Below are 15,071 nucleotides of genomic sequence, written 5' to 3'. Positions count from 1 at the left end.
AAAACAGAGACATCAGTTTGACAACAAAGGTCCATATAGTCAAAACTATTATTTTTTTCAGCAGTCATGCACAGCTGTGGGAGTTGGACCATAAAGAAGGCTGAGCACTGGAGAGTTGATGCTTTCAAACTGGTGCTGGAGAGGACTCTTGAGAGTCACTTGGACTGCAAAGAGATCAAATCCGTCAATCCTAAAAATCAACCCTGAATATTCACTGGAAGGACTGATGCTGAAGCTGAAGCTCCAATACTTTGGCCACCTGACGCGAAGAGCTGACTCACTGGAAAAGACACTGATGCTGGGAAAGATTGAGGGCAGGAGGAGAAGGGGACGACAGAGGGTGAGATGGTTGGATGGCATCACCGACTCAATGGACATGAGTTTGAGCTAACTCTGGGAGAGTGAAGGACAGGGAAGCCTGGAGTGCTGCAGTCCATGGGGTCACAAAGAGTTGGACGTGACTTAGCAACTGAACAACCACATAAGGCGCAATCCTAATAGGGAGATAAGAATGCCTGGAACCAGAAGAGATTCACTGAGAATTCTTTTGTGGAAGAGCTTCCTTAAGTAGAGTGCTTTGAATAGAGAGGAAGGGACATGAGGCAGCAAGAAACAAGCATTCCAGGTAGGAGAAGTGGGCTGTAGAAAGGTTTCTTGGGAGCCAAAGTATGTATAAGGAATATGAAACAGTTTGGGTCTACTCTGAGAAACATCTGATGGAGGCTTAAAGTTAATATCTAAGTTTCATTTAATGGGAAGTAAGTGGCGGGGGCAGGCAAGGGGAGCAGGAGAAACATTCAGCTTTGCAAAACTAAACAAAAATAAAACATGGTCAACCAAAGGTATGCCTTGCATCTGATTTTCACTTTTGATTTTTACAGTAAATAAAATTCAAATCAACCAACTGAGCCAATCTCTTTCATTTTTGGTTTTATATAAGTACTTATATAAGTACTTACATTTATATTTTACATTATGTAATTCTTGAACTTGCACCAGTCAAATGTAAACACTGAGTTTTCTATCTAAATGCACAACTCTGAACCATGTGTCTTTAGCACTCCCAAAAAGCTATCCATTAGGCCTTAATTTTTGTTACCTTAATTATTTCCTAATTTTCTGACTCTCTCCTGTAAATTTTTGGGCTTTTTTTTGCCTAAGTTTAGGATGAAAGATCATAGTGTAAAGAGAGAAATTGTATTTGTGGGTAGATTCAGTTTGTATTTATATTTAGAGCATTTGAGGCAGTGGAGGAATCCTAATTGGCATTATACTTTCTAATGCAGATTCAAAGTTAAAGCAGTAAGGAGGTGTTTTTAAATAATTCAGCAGAAACTGCATCAAATTAACAGTTATTTAAATCTTTTTAAGGTCTCAAGTATAGTTAAACCAATAATGGGAGCTATGTTGCTTAATCTACAGAAAGTGCTTTCCATTTACCATGTGTTACCAGGGCTATCATTAAAATAGTAATTTATTATGAGGATGAGTCTTTAAAATGCTATGCTGAGGCCCTGGGTTCTGGAATCACTGGCTAGGTCAGCACTTTGTGGTTTTAAGCAGTGATGTGCCTTTGGTAAGAAAAAAAAGAATGATGTTCATTAATTCTTGATGTGCTTTAAACACTGAAATACCGTAATTTATTTTTTTCCCTAGAATGGGAAAAATCACCCTTCAACAAGTAGGTTAAATACTCTAATTCTCCTCAAGATTAATCATGTCTCCCTTTCAATGGGAATGGACGCCCCCAACAAGCACAGGATGTTCCCACATTCGGACAGGGAAGGTATCTTTGTGTGGTCCCTGCTGTGGTCACTGTTCCGACCAATAGACACGATCTGCAGCAGGACTATGGGAAGGAAAGTGTGCAGTCTGGTAGAGGACCAGAGGAAATGTAGGGGGTCACGCTGTCATGCTGGGTGTCGTGACAATAGCCTTGTTCTCTGGGACTCAGCTAGTCAGCTTCAGTTGTCTGAGTTTCTTGGTGTTGCCATCATTGTCCTGCAAGGTTGTTGGCTTTGATATTTGAAGATGGTCCTTAGGCCATATTCCTTGAATGTGAAAATGCATGTTCTGTTAGGTAAGTCTATGTGACTGGAAGGAGATGCAGAACTGCATTAAGTATGGTGAATGGTAAAAGATGAGAAAGATAGGAAGAAAGAGGATGGCACTGTGGAGGGCCTTGAACACCTAGAACTTGGGTCTTTTAGAAGTCCAATGCGCTATCCATTGTGCAACGGAGCCACCTCGTACTTGGGTCTTTTAAAAGTGAGTCTGGGATTGAGGCCACACACACTCTTACATTTAGTCCCAGTCATTTATGACACTTGGCAAAGCAGTTGCAACTTAAATTTTTTATTTCCAACAATAACCCATGAAAAGAATCTTATAGCCCCTAAAATATTCATGTTATTGCTGCTGCATGTTCGTGCTAGAATTTGAGGGCTTGCCTTCAGCTATACCTTAGCATAAAAGAAATCGTAGTAAAAATAATTGGCATAAAGCCATCAACTTGCTCATTTGCTGTCTTTCACTGTAAGACAATAAAGGAATTAAATGATGTCTCATTTGGCTTTATATACTTGCATACTTAAATGTTTGGATACTTCTTTGCTAAGTAAACTGGGCCTGATCAGACAAGCCAGTAGTGAATACCTCCAATTTTCAAATGTATTAATTCTTTCCAACTGTGTATTACTAATAATATTTTTATTGGCTGTTATACCCTATCAATGACATATGGTTGAATGGATGAAGCAGGTTAACAAAGCTACTTGTGAAAAATAAGTTACATCCGTGCTATACATATTTTCAAAAAACATATAATCTCATAATACACACACACACAAAGACACACATCCTATGAGTACAAATTAAGTCATTTTAACACTTAATGCCCCAAATCCAATGACCATGAGCTTTTCTCCTGCTTGATTATCCAGTCTTTTACAAAGTCTATTTCCCAAAATATTTCTGAGAGCCCCAGTGGAGCTCACATGCATATACAAATATTAGTCTCAGACCCAATGGCTGAATTAATGTATAACTCCCATCTACATTTATGGTAATTCTGAGATTTGTTCATACAAAGCAATAATTACCAAAAAAAAAAAAAATGGTTCCAATATAATTACCTATTTCTGCCATCACAGCACAGAGATTTCTTGTTTTGTTCAGGAAGGAGAAATTTGGAGGTGATAGCAAAATGTTCTCTCTACTTTGTTTTTTCTCTCCATCTAAGATGTCCCAAAGCCCCCCAAATGTTCCAATTCATGAAAGGTACCTGCACACATACATACACACAAACACACACTCACACATACTCACACTCAAACATACACACACACATTACCTTTCTCCAAGTTATAAGCCATCCACGGGGTCCAAACTGGAGCAACTTTCTTAAATTTTCCTTCCACTGTGGGGAAGCACTCAGCCAAATCTCACTCATTTCATTCTTTTATTCTCCCCTCTTCTTACACCAACTGTAAATAAAATATGTGTCTCTATGAGAAATAACCAGCAAGCATGCATGCTAAATTGCTTTAGTTGAATCCAACTCTTTGCGACCCTATGGACCTCCAGGCACGTCTGCTGTGAGATTCTCCAGGGAAGAATACTGGAGTGGGTTGCCATGACCTCCTCCAGGAAATTGCTAGCATAGTACACTCAAATTAGATACAAAGGGTGAAAAAAAAAATTCCCTCCTCCATCACCCAGCTCATGCCCAATCTTATTTCACTGACACTCATTCAACCCTGGATTAGGAAATTTGAAGTCCATATGGACAAATTTTGTTCAGATTTTAAAAAATCAAATATAAAAAAGAGTCAAAGAACAAAATTAAGAACTTGGATCTTTCTACTGATCGTGTATCTATGTATTATCCTTTTGAGAGAATATACTTATTTTCAATCACATACAAAACATTTACACAAACCAACTATGTAATAGGACCCAGAAGAAGTCACAATAAATTCCAAAGAATCAGATGATATAGTATTACCTGAAATATGTATAAAATAAGAAATAGGTAACAAGAAAAGAAATATTAAAATATACTTGTCTGGAAACTAAAAATATGTGTCCAAACCCTTTGTTTAAATAGGAAACTTAAAATTAAATGGTATTAAAAATATACCAGTCAAAATTTGTATGACACACTACATCACTGCTTAGAAGGAAATTTATAGATTTAATAAACATATCCATCAGAAAATAAGAAAGATTTAAAACCAATGAGCTAAGTGCTTACATCAGGAAATTGGAAAATGAACAACAGAGATAGCCCTAAGATATACAAAGGGAGGAAATAATACATATAAGATGAAAATCAATAAAACACTGAACAACAGAAACACCAAAAAAGAAAAATTTAGCTAAACGAAGACCAGAATTTTTTTAATAAGATTGATAAAACAGAAGAGCTTTAGGCAAGAATGTTAAAGGGGAAAAGTGACAACCAGAAACTGCAAATAAACAGAATACAGAAAGAAATTAGAAATTTAAAATTGTACACCCAGATATGCATAGCCAATATGTTTGAAAACCTGGACAAAATGAACAAATGTCTCTGAAAATATACAAATGCCAAAAAATGATGTAAGATGAAGTCTAAAATGTGAATAGACTAAAACCACTAGTGAAATTGGAAAAATAAGAATTCACCTTTTCATGAAAATAATAAAAATCCTCTAGCCACAGACTGTTCAAATTCTACCAAATTTTCTAGAAATGTGTAACAATCATATGTAGGTTGTTACGGAATGTAGAAAAAGAGAGGACGCTAGGCAATTCACTTTATGAAATCTGTATAATTTGGATTCCAATACAAAATGATGATAGTAAAAGGAAATTATACCCATTTCATATATGAAAATAGATGTAAAATAAAAAAAAAAATAGCTAACAGAACCTGGCAGAGTTTTTAAAAATAATATATTATAATGAAATAAGATTTATCTTAGGGATGAAAAATGCTTTTATAACAGAAAATCTCTCCTTGTAGATCACCACATTAATGAACTAAAAAGGAAAAAAAAAACACTATCTCATAGAAGCCTAAAGAGCATTTGAAAAAAAGTCAATGTCTATTTGTAATATAAAAATATGAACTCTCAGATAACTAGGAATAGAAGGGAACGTCTGGGTCTTGGTAAAGTCTGTTTGTTGCTACCTGGAGTAAACCTCATACCTACTAGAGTAACTCTAAATGTAGCCATCTTAAAATCAGTAACAAAGAAAACAGCTATCACTACTCTTGTTCAGCATAACTTTGGAAGTCCTGGCCACTGTAACAAAAAAGAGCAAAGCAAGAACTAAAAGTTTTGAGAGGGAAAAGACTTAATAATATTATTTTTTCCTGATAGCATGATTCCCTACTTGGAAAACCGTCAAAAGCAACAACCTGTCATGATAAGAGAGCTAATGGTTTCATTACACTAATAGCAATTGAAGAGAAAATGTAATTTTAAAAACAGCCTTCCTCACAATAACAACAACAGCTATATAATATCTAGGAATGAAATACTAAGGCATGCATAAGAAGCCTTGATGGAGAAAAATCTAAAAGGTATAAAGGGTATTAAAGGGTATAAAAAAGACCCCAAATAAATGTAGAGGTTTTTCATGTTAATGGATGAAATGACTTATTTGTTTTAAAAATATAAGTTTTCCCCACAACATCTATTCACATTTCCTGATCTCTTCCCCTAAAGTTGAACAAGAAATTCACTGTCCTCTAGAACAAACAATGCAGCAATAAGCACCCTCCTATATGTCCCCTTATGGATCTGGATAGGAATTATTTGGGGATATGGAATCAAGATTGGAATTGCAGGTATGAGCTGTATGTATCTTTGGCTTACCAGTGTGGCAGATTGCCCTCTAGGACAGCTATACCAGTTCACACTCCAAGTAATTATACATGAGAGCACCACATCCCTTCATCCTCACCAACATATAGTATTTTCTGACTCTGTAATTCGATGGGAGTAATAAGGCTTTCCTGGTGGCTCAGTGGTAAAGATTCTGCTTGCCAATGCAGGAGACGTGGGTTCAGTCCCTGGGTTGGGAAGATCTCCTGGGGGAGGAACTGGCCACTCACTCTAGAATTCTTGGGTGGGAAATCCCTTGGACAGAGAAAACTGGCAGGCTACAGTCCATGGGGTCACAAAGAGTCAGACATGACTGAGCACTTAGCACATTGGCACAGGAAGTAACAATTCAAGTACCCATAAAGCCTTAAGATAGATTATGAAACATAGTGCTGAATGAAAACAAGTTACATCACAATACTGTCTGTGTGAGCTAAAAAAACAAGGAACTCTGGTCAATACCCTGTAATAATCTAAATGAGAAAAGAATTTGAAAAAGAATGTGTTCTACGCTGTGCTGCATACGTATAATGGAATTATTTTGATGTACTCCTGAAACGAACACAATATTGTTAATCAACTATACTCCAATGTACTGATAAAATAAAAAATGTTAATTGTTTTTACAATTTATAAATAAATTCAACAAGAAAAATACACATACAAAAAGGCACAGCATAAGTTACAAGGATACGTAAATATCTAAGGACATCTGGCAAATCCACCAGAGTGGATGCCTCTGTGAAGAGGATGGAATGGCTGTGGGGATCATGGCTGAAGAGGGAAAATGAAATAAAATTAAAATATAACACAATGAAATAAATGAAGGGATGTGCATAAACCTATGTCAACAGAGTGCCATGAACCAGAGTGTTACTAACTCAGCTCTTGTCACCTGGGGGGAAACAAGTCCATAGAAAGGTAGAAAGGGACAGTGCAGAGTCCTGGGGCAAATCTCTCTTACTTCACCATCCAAGGTGTCAGGAATTCTTCAATTTGTCCATCACCTATAAAATAATACCCAAGATCCTTAGCAATACATTCAGAACTTCTCATCATCTTCCCCCTGTTCCCTTCTATCTCATTGAACTTCAATCTATCTGTCCCCTAAGGAGGCACAAGATTACTTCAATACTCTGTATCTTTACACCAGCTCCTTCCATTGCTTGGGATGCTTTCCCCAACTTGTCTAGCCAGTAAACTCCTATTCATTCAACATGACCTCTGCTGTGAGCACCTTCTTTGCCTTTTATCCTCCTTCACCTGCTCTTCTACCACACATATATCTACTGGGCACTTGTGACACAGCATGGCATTGTCCCATTACTTGCTCACGTATCTTTCCTGGATTAGATTACAAGCTCCTTGAGAAAAGAGTCTGTCTTATTTTGGAACACACCTAAAAAACACAGGCTTCCTATAAGTATAATTGAATGAATGAATGCATACTCAGTGATGGGAATTTGCAGAGATTTCTAATGAGGCCCTTTTAAAGAAGTGTTGCAAAAACACCAATGTGTACTGTTATGGAGACTGGAGTAATGAGAGAGGGAGAGTTGTGGAGCTAAATTGCAGGGAAGATCCATCTTGTCAATAACCCTGCTCCTCTTCCTTCTTTTCATGGAATTTCACATCTACTATGCTACCAATGGAGAAGGCGATGGCACCCCACTCCAGTACTCTTGCCTGGAAAATCCCATGGATGGAGGAGCCTGGTAGGCTGCAGTCCAGGAGGTCGCTAAGAGTCAGACACGACTGAGCGACTTCCCTTTCACTTTTCACTTTCACGCATTGGAGAAGGAAATGGCAACCCACTCCAGTGTTCCTGCCTGGAAAATCCCATGGACGGAGGAGCCTGGTGGGCTGCAGTCCATGGGGTCGCTAAGAGTTGGACACGACTGAGCGACTTCCCTTTCACTTTTCACTTTCATGCATTGGAGAAGGAAATGGCAACCCACTCCAGTGTTCCTGCCCAGAGAATCCCAGGGATGGGGGAGCCTGGTGGGCTGCCGTCTATGGGGTCGCACAGAGTCAGACACAACTGAAGTGACTTAGCAGCAGCATGCTACAAATAAATAGCAGCAGGCACCAAATGAGGAGCTATGCTTTCTTAGCATCTCTGATCTCCTAATTTTCCGACGGTGGGATGCTGCTGTGATTGCTGACACCTTTGGGTCCTCCGACCCTACCACTTTCCCTCAGTCCTGCAACTTTATCCTCATCAAACTTCAATTTTATATTCTGTTATGTGTGTTAGAGTAAGCAGATGTAACTTGAGGGGCTCTGATCTTTCAGTGCAGCTTCCTGCCCACAATGATCTCCCTGATTGTCCTACTTCCATGATTGAAGTAGGACAATAACATGACTCTCCACTAGAGTCAGACGAGTCCCAGGCTACCCAAACCTTCACTCTAGACTTCAAAGACAGTGCCTTGCAGAAACCAATATATTTACGCCTATTTTCAGACCATCCCATTAGCAATTCCGTTACCTGGGCCAGGGATGCAGAGGAAGTATGTACATCCTAATGAGGATTAAGGACATGGTAAGAAGGAGCAGGAAGTTAGGGAAAGTGTCCCTGGACCAGAAATGGACAGCCAGGAAAGCACTAGAGAAAATGTCATCAGTCAAAGGAAAGAAAACAGGCATAGGGTGGACCAAGCACATATTAATAACTTCTCAAATTTATTTCTTATCTTTCATAGTTCTATTCTCATTCTCCCTGATGCTGGGAAAGATAAAGGGAAGAAGGAGAAGAGGGCATCAGAGGATGAGATGGCTGGATGGCATCACTAATGCAATGGACATGAACTTGGGCAAACTTCAGAAGATAGTGAGGGACAGGGAGGCCTGGCGTTCTGCAGTCTTTTGGGTTGCAAAGACACGACTGGGTGACTGGACAACAACAACATTCTCATTATGGAGTTCTCACCTGGGCAACCTTTGTGGGTTTGCTTTTTCTTTTTTTTGACCTACTTCCTCATTTTCATAGACAAAGGGTCTCCCCAAAGATGTCTTTTTTAACCTCCTTGCATGAATTTTCAGCATGAAACTCACTCTGCTCCCCACTTCCACTATCCACAATAAACTCTCAATGTAGAGTTAAACTGATTGGACTAAAGGTCAGTTACATTACATTTAAATAAGCATGGAGAATATAAAAAACAGCAGGAAACACAGTGCAGATGTCTTCAGCTACACTTTGATAAGCCCAGCAGCTGCGGCCATTTGAATGCTCTCATGGGAATTAAAAAACTAAAATCCATAAAACAATCTTCAGGCAATAACACTGAGTCTGCCTCTCCATGGAGAATAGGAATCAGTGGAGTAAGACTCAGCATCAGTGAGCTTGCTACTGAATCTAATTATTTTCTGGTGTGACGTTGTTATGGGAAATGTAACAATTGGTATTGACTTTTAAACAGTTCTGTACCTATTTATTATTTGACCTCATTTAACAATTCATTTCCCAGAAAGTATTACACACAAAGCTAAAAAACAGGGGTCGTGGAGACAGGTTTTTCTCATCTGTTTGTTGCAAAAGAGACAAACAGTACTAAACACAGCTATTGAATTGCACATACATATCTGAAATCCAGGGCTTCCCTGGTGGCTCAGTCAGTAAAGAATCCATCTGCAATGCAGGAGAAGTGGGTTCGATTCCTGGGTTGGGAAGATACCCTGGAGGAGGGCATGGCAACCCACTCCAGTATTCTTGTCTGGAGAATCCCCATGGACAGGGATGTCTGGTGGGATACGGTCCTTGGGGTTGGGAAGAGTTGGACATGACTGAATGGCTAAGCACACACACATCTGAAATCCACTCCTTTCTTGAATGAACTACAGGATCTAAATGTCAGTTTGGCCAATTAAAGTGTTACATTCCGCTGGTGGTGTTTTCTTTGCCAACCAAGAATTATGATTTTTAAAATGAAAAGGCAAAAAAAATATTGTAAAGAAAAGACAGTTATGTGTAAAAAAAAAATGTACTTGAAATCCAGTACCAACAAACTTATCAGTGCTTTCCTCCACTGGAGGTCATCTGTAATGAGTGAATAAATAGTCAAAGGTAAAAGATTTATGTAGACACTGTCCAATTCAACCCAAGTTCAATTCAACTCATGAAAAAATGCTTTACAAGAACACAAAGCTTACAAAACAGAGTTGTTACTATCCACCACTATGACTGAATTAAAGACAATTTAGACTTCTGATAATAGCTTTAGCTATCCAAGTCCACATATTGAACATGTACTATATAATCAGGACCTATTCTAGGCAGTTGTATTTTCATTACATATTGCAAAGCTCATTTTAGAAATAAGAAACATAAGACTCAGAAACTGTAAAACATCTTCCATGATTTCATGGCACTTGGATGGCAAAGTGGAGATGGGAACATGGCTCCCTAAGATTCCAAATCATAGGTTCATGTATCCATTCCATACCTCTCTTTCAGAAAGTGCCTCAGAGCCACCAGTATATGTTTCTGACATCTTTGGGTAGGAAATGCTTCTGAAAGTATATTGAAGAATAAACGGCCCAGAGTCATTTGGAGCCCCCATACTAAGAAAGGTGAATAATCCATACCGATTTGAAAGAAAGATAAAACAACTACTGAGGTACGAGGCTGCTTTTCTGGTGACTCTTCCACAGCTCTTCATTCTGCTTCTGCTTTCCCTTATAATAGGGACTGTTGTTTTTGTTCAGTCACTCAGTCATGTCTGACTCTTTGCAACTTCATGGACTGAAGCATGCCACATCTCCCTGTCCCTCACCATCTCCCAGAGTTTGCCCATGTAGCAGGAGTAGTATTTAGGAAAAAACATTAATGTGCTTTTCTTATTGGCTTTCCTGAATACAAGACATCCCCCCTAATCTTGTATTTCTACTAAAGGCATTGTGTGTTTATTGATAGTGATGGCTCCAAAAGGCATATCAAGAGAGTGAAAGAGTTAATACTCAGTTTTTAATATTTAAAAAATAATTTTGCAGAAAGATGTTACAAAAAAGATTATTTTCTCAAGATAAGATTCTCAAAATTCCTTTTTTCCCTTGATCAGACTAAAAACTAAGTATGGATGAATGAACCCAAACAGTTCACTCATATTACAGAGAAGATACTCCTTCCACTAAGGCAGCTATATCAGGAAACCATTGTTCTGTGGTAAGAGTGAAAATATGGGCTTCCCCAGTGGCTGAGTGGTGAAGAATTCACCTGTGAAGCAGGAGATGCAGGTTCAATCTGTGGGTCAAAAAGACCCCCTGGAGGAAGAAATGGCAATGCACTTCAGTATTCTTGACTGAAAAGTCCCATGGAAAAAGGAACCTGGCAGGCTACAGTCCATGGGGTCACAAAGAGTCAGACACGACTGAAGTGACTCAGCATGGCCCCGCAAGAAGAAAAATATAGGTCAGGAGAAAAACCTGACCCATCTCACCCTGCTGCTGCTGCTAAGTCGCTTCAGTCGTGTCCGACTCTGTGGGACCCCAGAGATGGCAGCCCACCAGGCTCCCTCGTCCCTGGGATTCTCCAGGCAAGAACACTGGAGTAGCTTGCCATTTCCTTCTCCAGCGCATGAAAGTGAAAAGTGAAAGTGAAGTTGCTCAGTCATGTCCAACTCCTAGCGACCCCATGGACTGCAGTCTACCAGGCTCCTCCACCCATGGGATTTTCCAGGCAAGAGTACTGGAGCGGGGTGCCATTGCCTTCTCCGAATCTCACCCTAAGATCAGATCAGATCAGTTGCTCAGTCGTGTCCGACTCTTTGCGACCCCATGAACCGCAGCACGCCAGGCCTCCCTATCCATCACTAACTCCTGGAGTTCACCCAGACTCATGTCCATCGAGTCAGTGATGCCATCCAGCCATCTCATCCTCTGTTGGCACCTTCTCCTCCTGCCCCCAATCCCTCCCAGCATCAGAGTCTTTTCCAATGAGTCAACTCTTCACATGAGGTGGCCAAAGTACTGGAGTTTCAGCTTTAGCATCATTCCTTCCAAAGAAATCCCAGGGCTGATCTCCTTCAGAATGGACTGGTTGGATCTCCTTGCCCTCCAAGGGACTCTCAAGAGTCTTCTCCAACACCACAGTTCAAAAGCATCAATTCTTCGGCGTTCAGCCTTCCTCACAGTTCAACTCTCACATCCATACATGACCACTGGAAAAACCATAGCCTTGACTAGACAAACCTTTGTTGGCAAAAGTAATGTCTCTGCTTTTGAATATGCTATCTAGGTTGGTCATAACTTTCTTTCCAAGGAGTAAGCATCTTTTAATTTCATGGCTGCAGTCACCATCTGTAGTGATTTTGGAGCCCAGAAAAATAAAATCTGACACTGTTTCCACTGTTTCCCCATCTATTTGCCATGAAGTGATGGGACCAGATGCCATGATCTTCGTTTTCTGAATGTTGAGTTTTAAGCCAGCTTTTTCACTCTCCACTTTCACCTTCATCAAGAGGCTTTTGAGTTCCTCTTCACTTTCTGCCATAAGGGTGGTGTCATCTGCATATCTGAGGTTATTGATATTTCTCCCAGCAATCTTGATTCCAGCTTGTGTTTCTTCCAGTCCAGCGTTTCTCATGATGTACTCTGCATAGAAGTTAAATAAACAAGGTGACAATATACAGCCTTGACGAACTCCTTTTCCTATTTGGAACCAGTCTGTTGTTCCATGTCCAGTTCTAACTGTTGCTTCCTGACCTGCATACAAAGTTCTCAAGAGGCAGATCAGGTGGTCTGGTATTTCCATCTCCTTCAGAATTTTCCACAGTTTATTGTGATCCACACAGTCAAAGGCTTTGGCATAGTCAATAAAGCAGAAATAGATGCTTTTCTGGAACTCTCTTGCTTTTTCCATGATCCAGCGGATGTTGGCAATTTGATCTCTGGTTCCTCTGCCTTTTCTAAAACCAGCTTGAACATCAGGAAGTTCACGGTTCACATTTTGCTGAAGCCTGGCTTGGAGAATTTTGAGCATTACTTTACTAGCGTGTGAGATGACTGCAATTGTGCAGTAGTTTGAGCATTCTTTGGCATTGCCTTTCTTTGGGATTGGAATGAAAACTGACCTTTTCCAGTCCTGTGGCCACTGCTGAGTTTTCCAAATTTGCTGGCATATTGAGTGCAGCACTTTCACAGCATCATCTTTCAGGACTTGGAATAGCTCAACTGGAATTCCATCACCTCCACTAGCTTTGTTCGTAGTGATGTTTTCTAAGGCCCACTTGACTTCACATTCCAGGATGTCTGGCTCTAGGTCAATGATCACACCATCATGATTATCTGGGTCGTGCAGATCTTTTTTGTACAGTTCTTCTGTGTATTCTTGCCATCTCTTCTTAATATCTTCTGCTTCTGTTAGGTCCATACCATTTCTGTCCTTTATCGAGCTCATCTTTGCATGAAATGTTCCTTTGGTATGTCTGATTTTCTTGAAGAGATCCCTAGTCTTTCCCATTCTGTTGTTTTCCTCTATTTCTTTGCATTGATCACTGAAGAAGGCTTTCTTATCTCTTCTTGCTATTCTTTGGAACTCTGCATTCAGATGCTTATATCTTTCCTTTTCTCCTTTGCTTTTCACTTCTCTTCTTTTCACAGCTATTTGTAAGGCCTCCCCAGACAGCCATTTTGCTTTTTTACATTTGTTTTCCATGGGAATGGTCTTGATCCCTGTCTCCTGTACAATGTCACAAACCTCATTCCATAGTTCATTAGGCACTCTATCTATCAGATCTAGGCCCTTAAATCTATTTCTCACTTCTACTGTATAATCATAAGGGATTTGATTTAGGTCATACCTGAATGGTCTAGTGGTTTTCCCTACTTTCTTCAAGTCTGAATTTGGCAATAAGGAGTTCATGGTCTGAGCCACAGTCAGCTCCTGGTCTTGTTTTTGCTGACTGTATAGAGCTTCTCCATCTTTGGCTGCAAAGAATATAATCAGTCTGATTTCAGTGTTGACCATCTGGTGATGTCCATGTATTCAGTCTTCTCTTGTGTTGTTGGAAGAGGGTGTTTGTTATGACCAGTGCATTTTCTTGGCAAAACTCTATTTGTCTTTGCCCTGCTTCATTCCGTATTCCAAGGCCAAATTTGCCTGTTACTCCAGGTGTTTCTTGACTTCCTACTTTTAAGAGGATACTAAGAAAAAGGAAATCAAAGACAGTGGATACTGGAGTTCTTATTTTTTTCCTCTCTTCTTGGGGCAAAGCTTTAAGACAGGGTGGTTAAGGAAACACCAAGTAAACTGAGGGGCATGTACAATGCAGGAAGGGGTACAACAGAAAGAAACTAGAGCCTTTGTTCCCACGTGCCCTAGTTCTGAGTTGAGGGCCTTGAGGGCATACCTTGGAACTGGTGAGAAGACCTCACAGCAGAGACTTGGAGTGACTCCTCGGGTCAGGGTTCCAGAAGGAGTAGTTGAGCCCTGAGTGGTCAGCATGCATGAGGCAGGGTCTGTAAGAGTGAGAGTTCAGGGAAGCGAAATCAGTCAACACAAATGTATTATTTCTATGGGTTACGTTTCTAGGTGTGGGTAAACTAGATTTTTTGCTCAGGATTCCACTGGGCTGAAATCAAGGTATTGGCTGTGCTGGGGTCTCATCTAGAGATTGGAGGCCTCTTCTAAGCATATTCAAGTCATTAGCAGGATTCATCTCCTTTCAGCTGTGGGAATGAGGCCTCCGCTTCTTGCTGGCTATTGGCCAGGAGTTGCTCTCAGTTTGTAGAGGATGTCCTCAAATTTAGCTACTTGCTGTTGTTGTTCAGTTGCTAAGTCATGTCTGACTCTTTGCAACCCCAAGGACTGCAGCACACCAGGTTTCCCTGTCCTTCACTGTCTCCCAGAGTTTGCTCAGATTCATGTCCATTGAGTCAGTGACACCATCTGGTTAGCTCCAAGGTTCTCTCCCATAAGTCCTCTCACACTTCCAATCTGTCAGGTCCACCTACACAATCTCCCTCTTGATTAAACAAAGGCAACTTATTTATTAGTAACCTGACATTTAATATCTCATCATATTCACAGTTTCTGCCTGTAGTCAAGGGGAGAAGATATATGGAGGGTGTGTACCCCAGGGGGCTGGAATTTTGGGGGCTGATGCAAATTTCTGCTTTCCACAATGATGCAAATTCTAGTGCTCTTCAAAGTTCCTAGATATTTTTTTGCAAGTAAACAGTCTGTTTACATTT

At 40.1% G+C, this 15,071-nt stretch overlaps 1 protein-coding gene across 2 annotated transcripts in view; it reads right to left on the bottom strand.

Moving 5' to 3' along the window:
• The window catches only part of MNS1 (meiosis specific nuclear structural 1), a 174,609-nt gene that overhangs the window by 129,995 nt on the left and 29,543 nt on the right, over positions 1–15,071 (bottom strand). For both annotated transcript variants that reach the window (XM_005211696.5, XM_024997634.2), the window contains 2 exons: positions 14,228–14,336; positions 3,353–3,485 (listed from right to left, as the gene is read on the bottom strand). The gene's annotated coding sequence lies outside the window, so the exon portion shown is untranslated. The remainder of the gene's footprint in view (positions 1–3,352; positions 3,486–14,227; positions 14,337–15,071) is intronic.

This window comes from Bos taurus, chromosome 10 (assembly GCF_002263795.3).
Source record: "Bos taurus isolate L1 Dominette 01449 registration number 42190680 breed Hereford chromosome 10, ARS-UCD2.0, whole genome shotgun sequence".
NCBI lineage: Eukaryota > Metazoa > Chordata > Mammalia > Artiodactyla > Bovidae > Bos > Bos taurus.
This window is presented reverse-complemented; position numbering and strand designations above follow the sequence as displayed.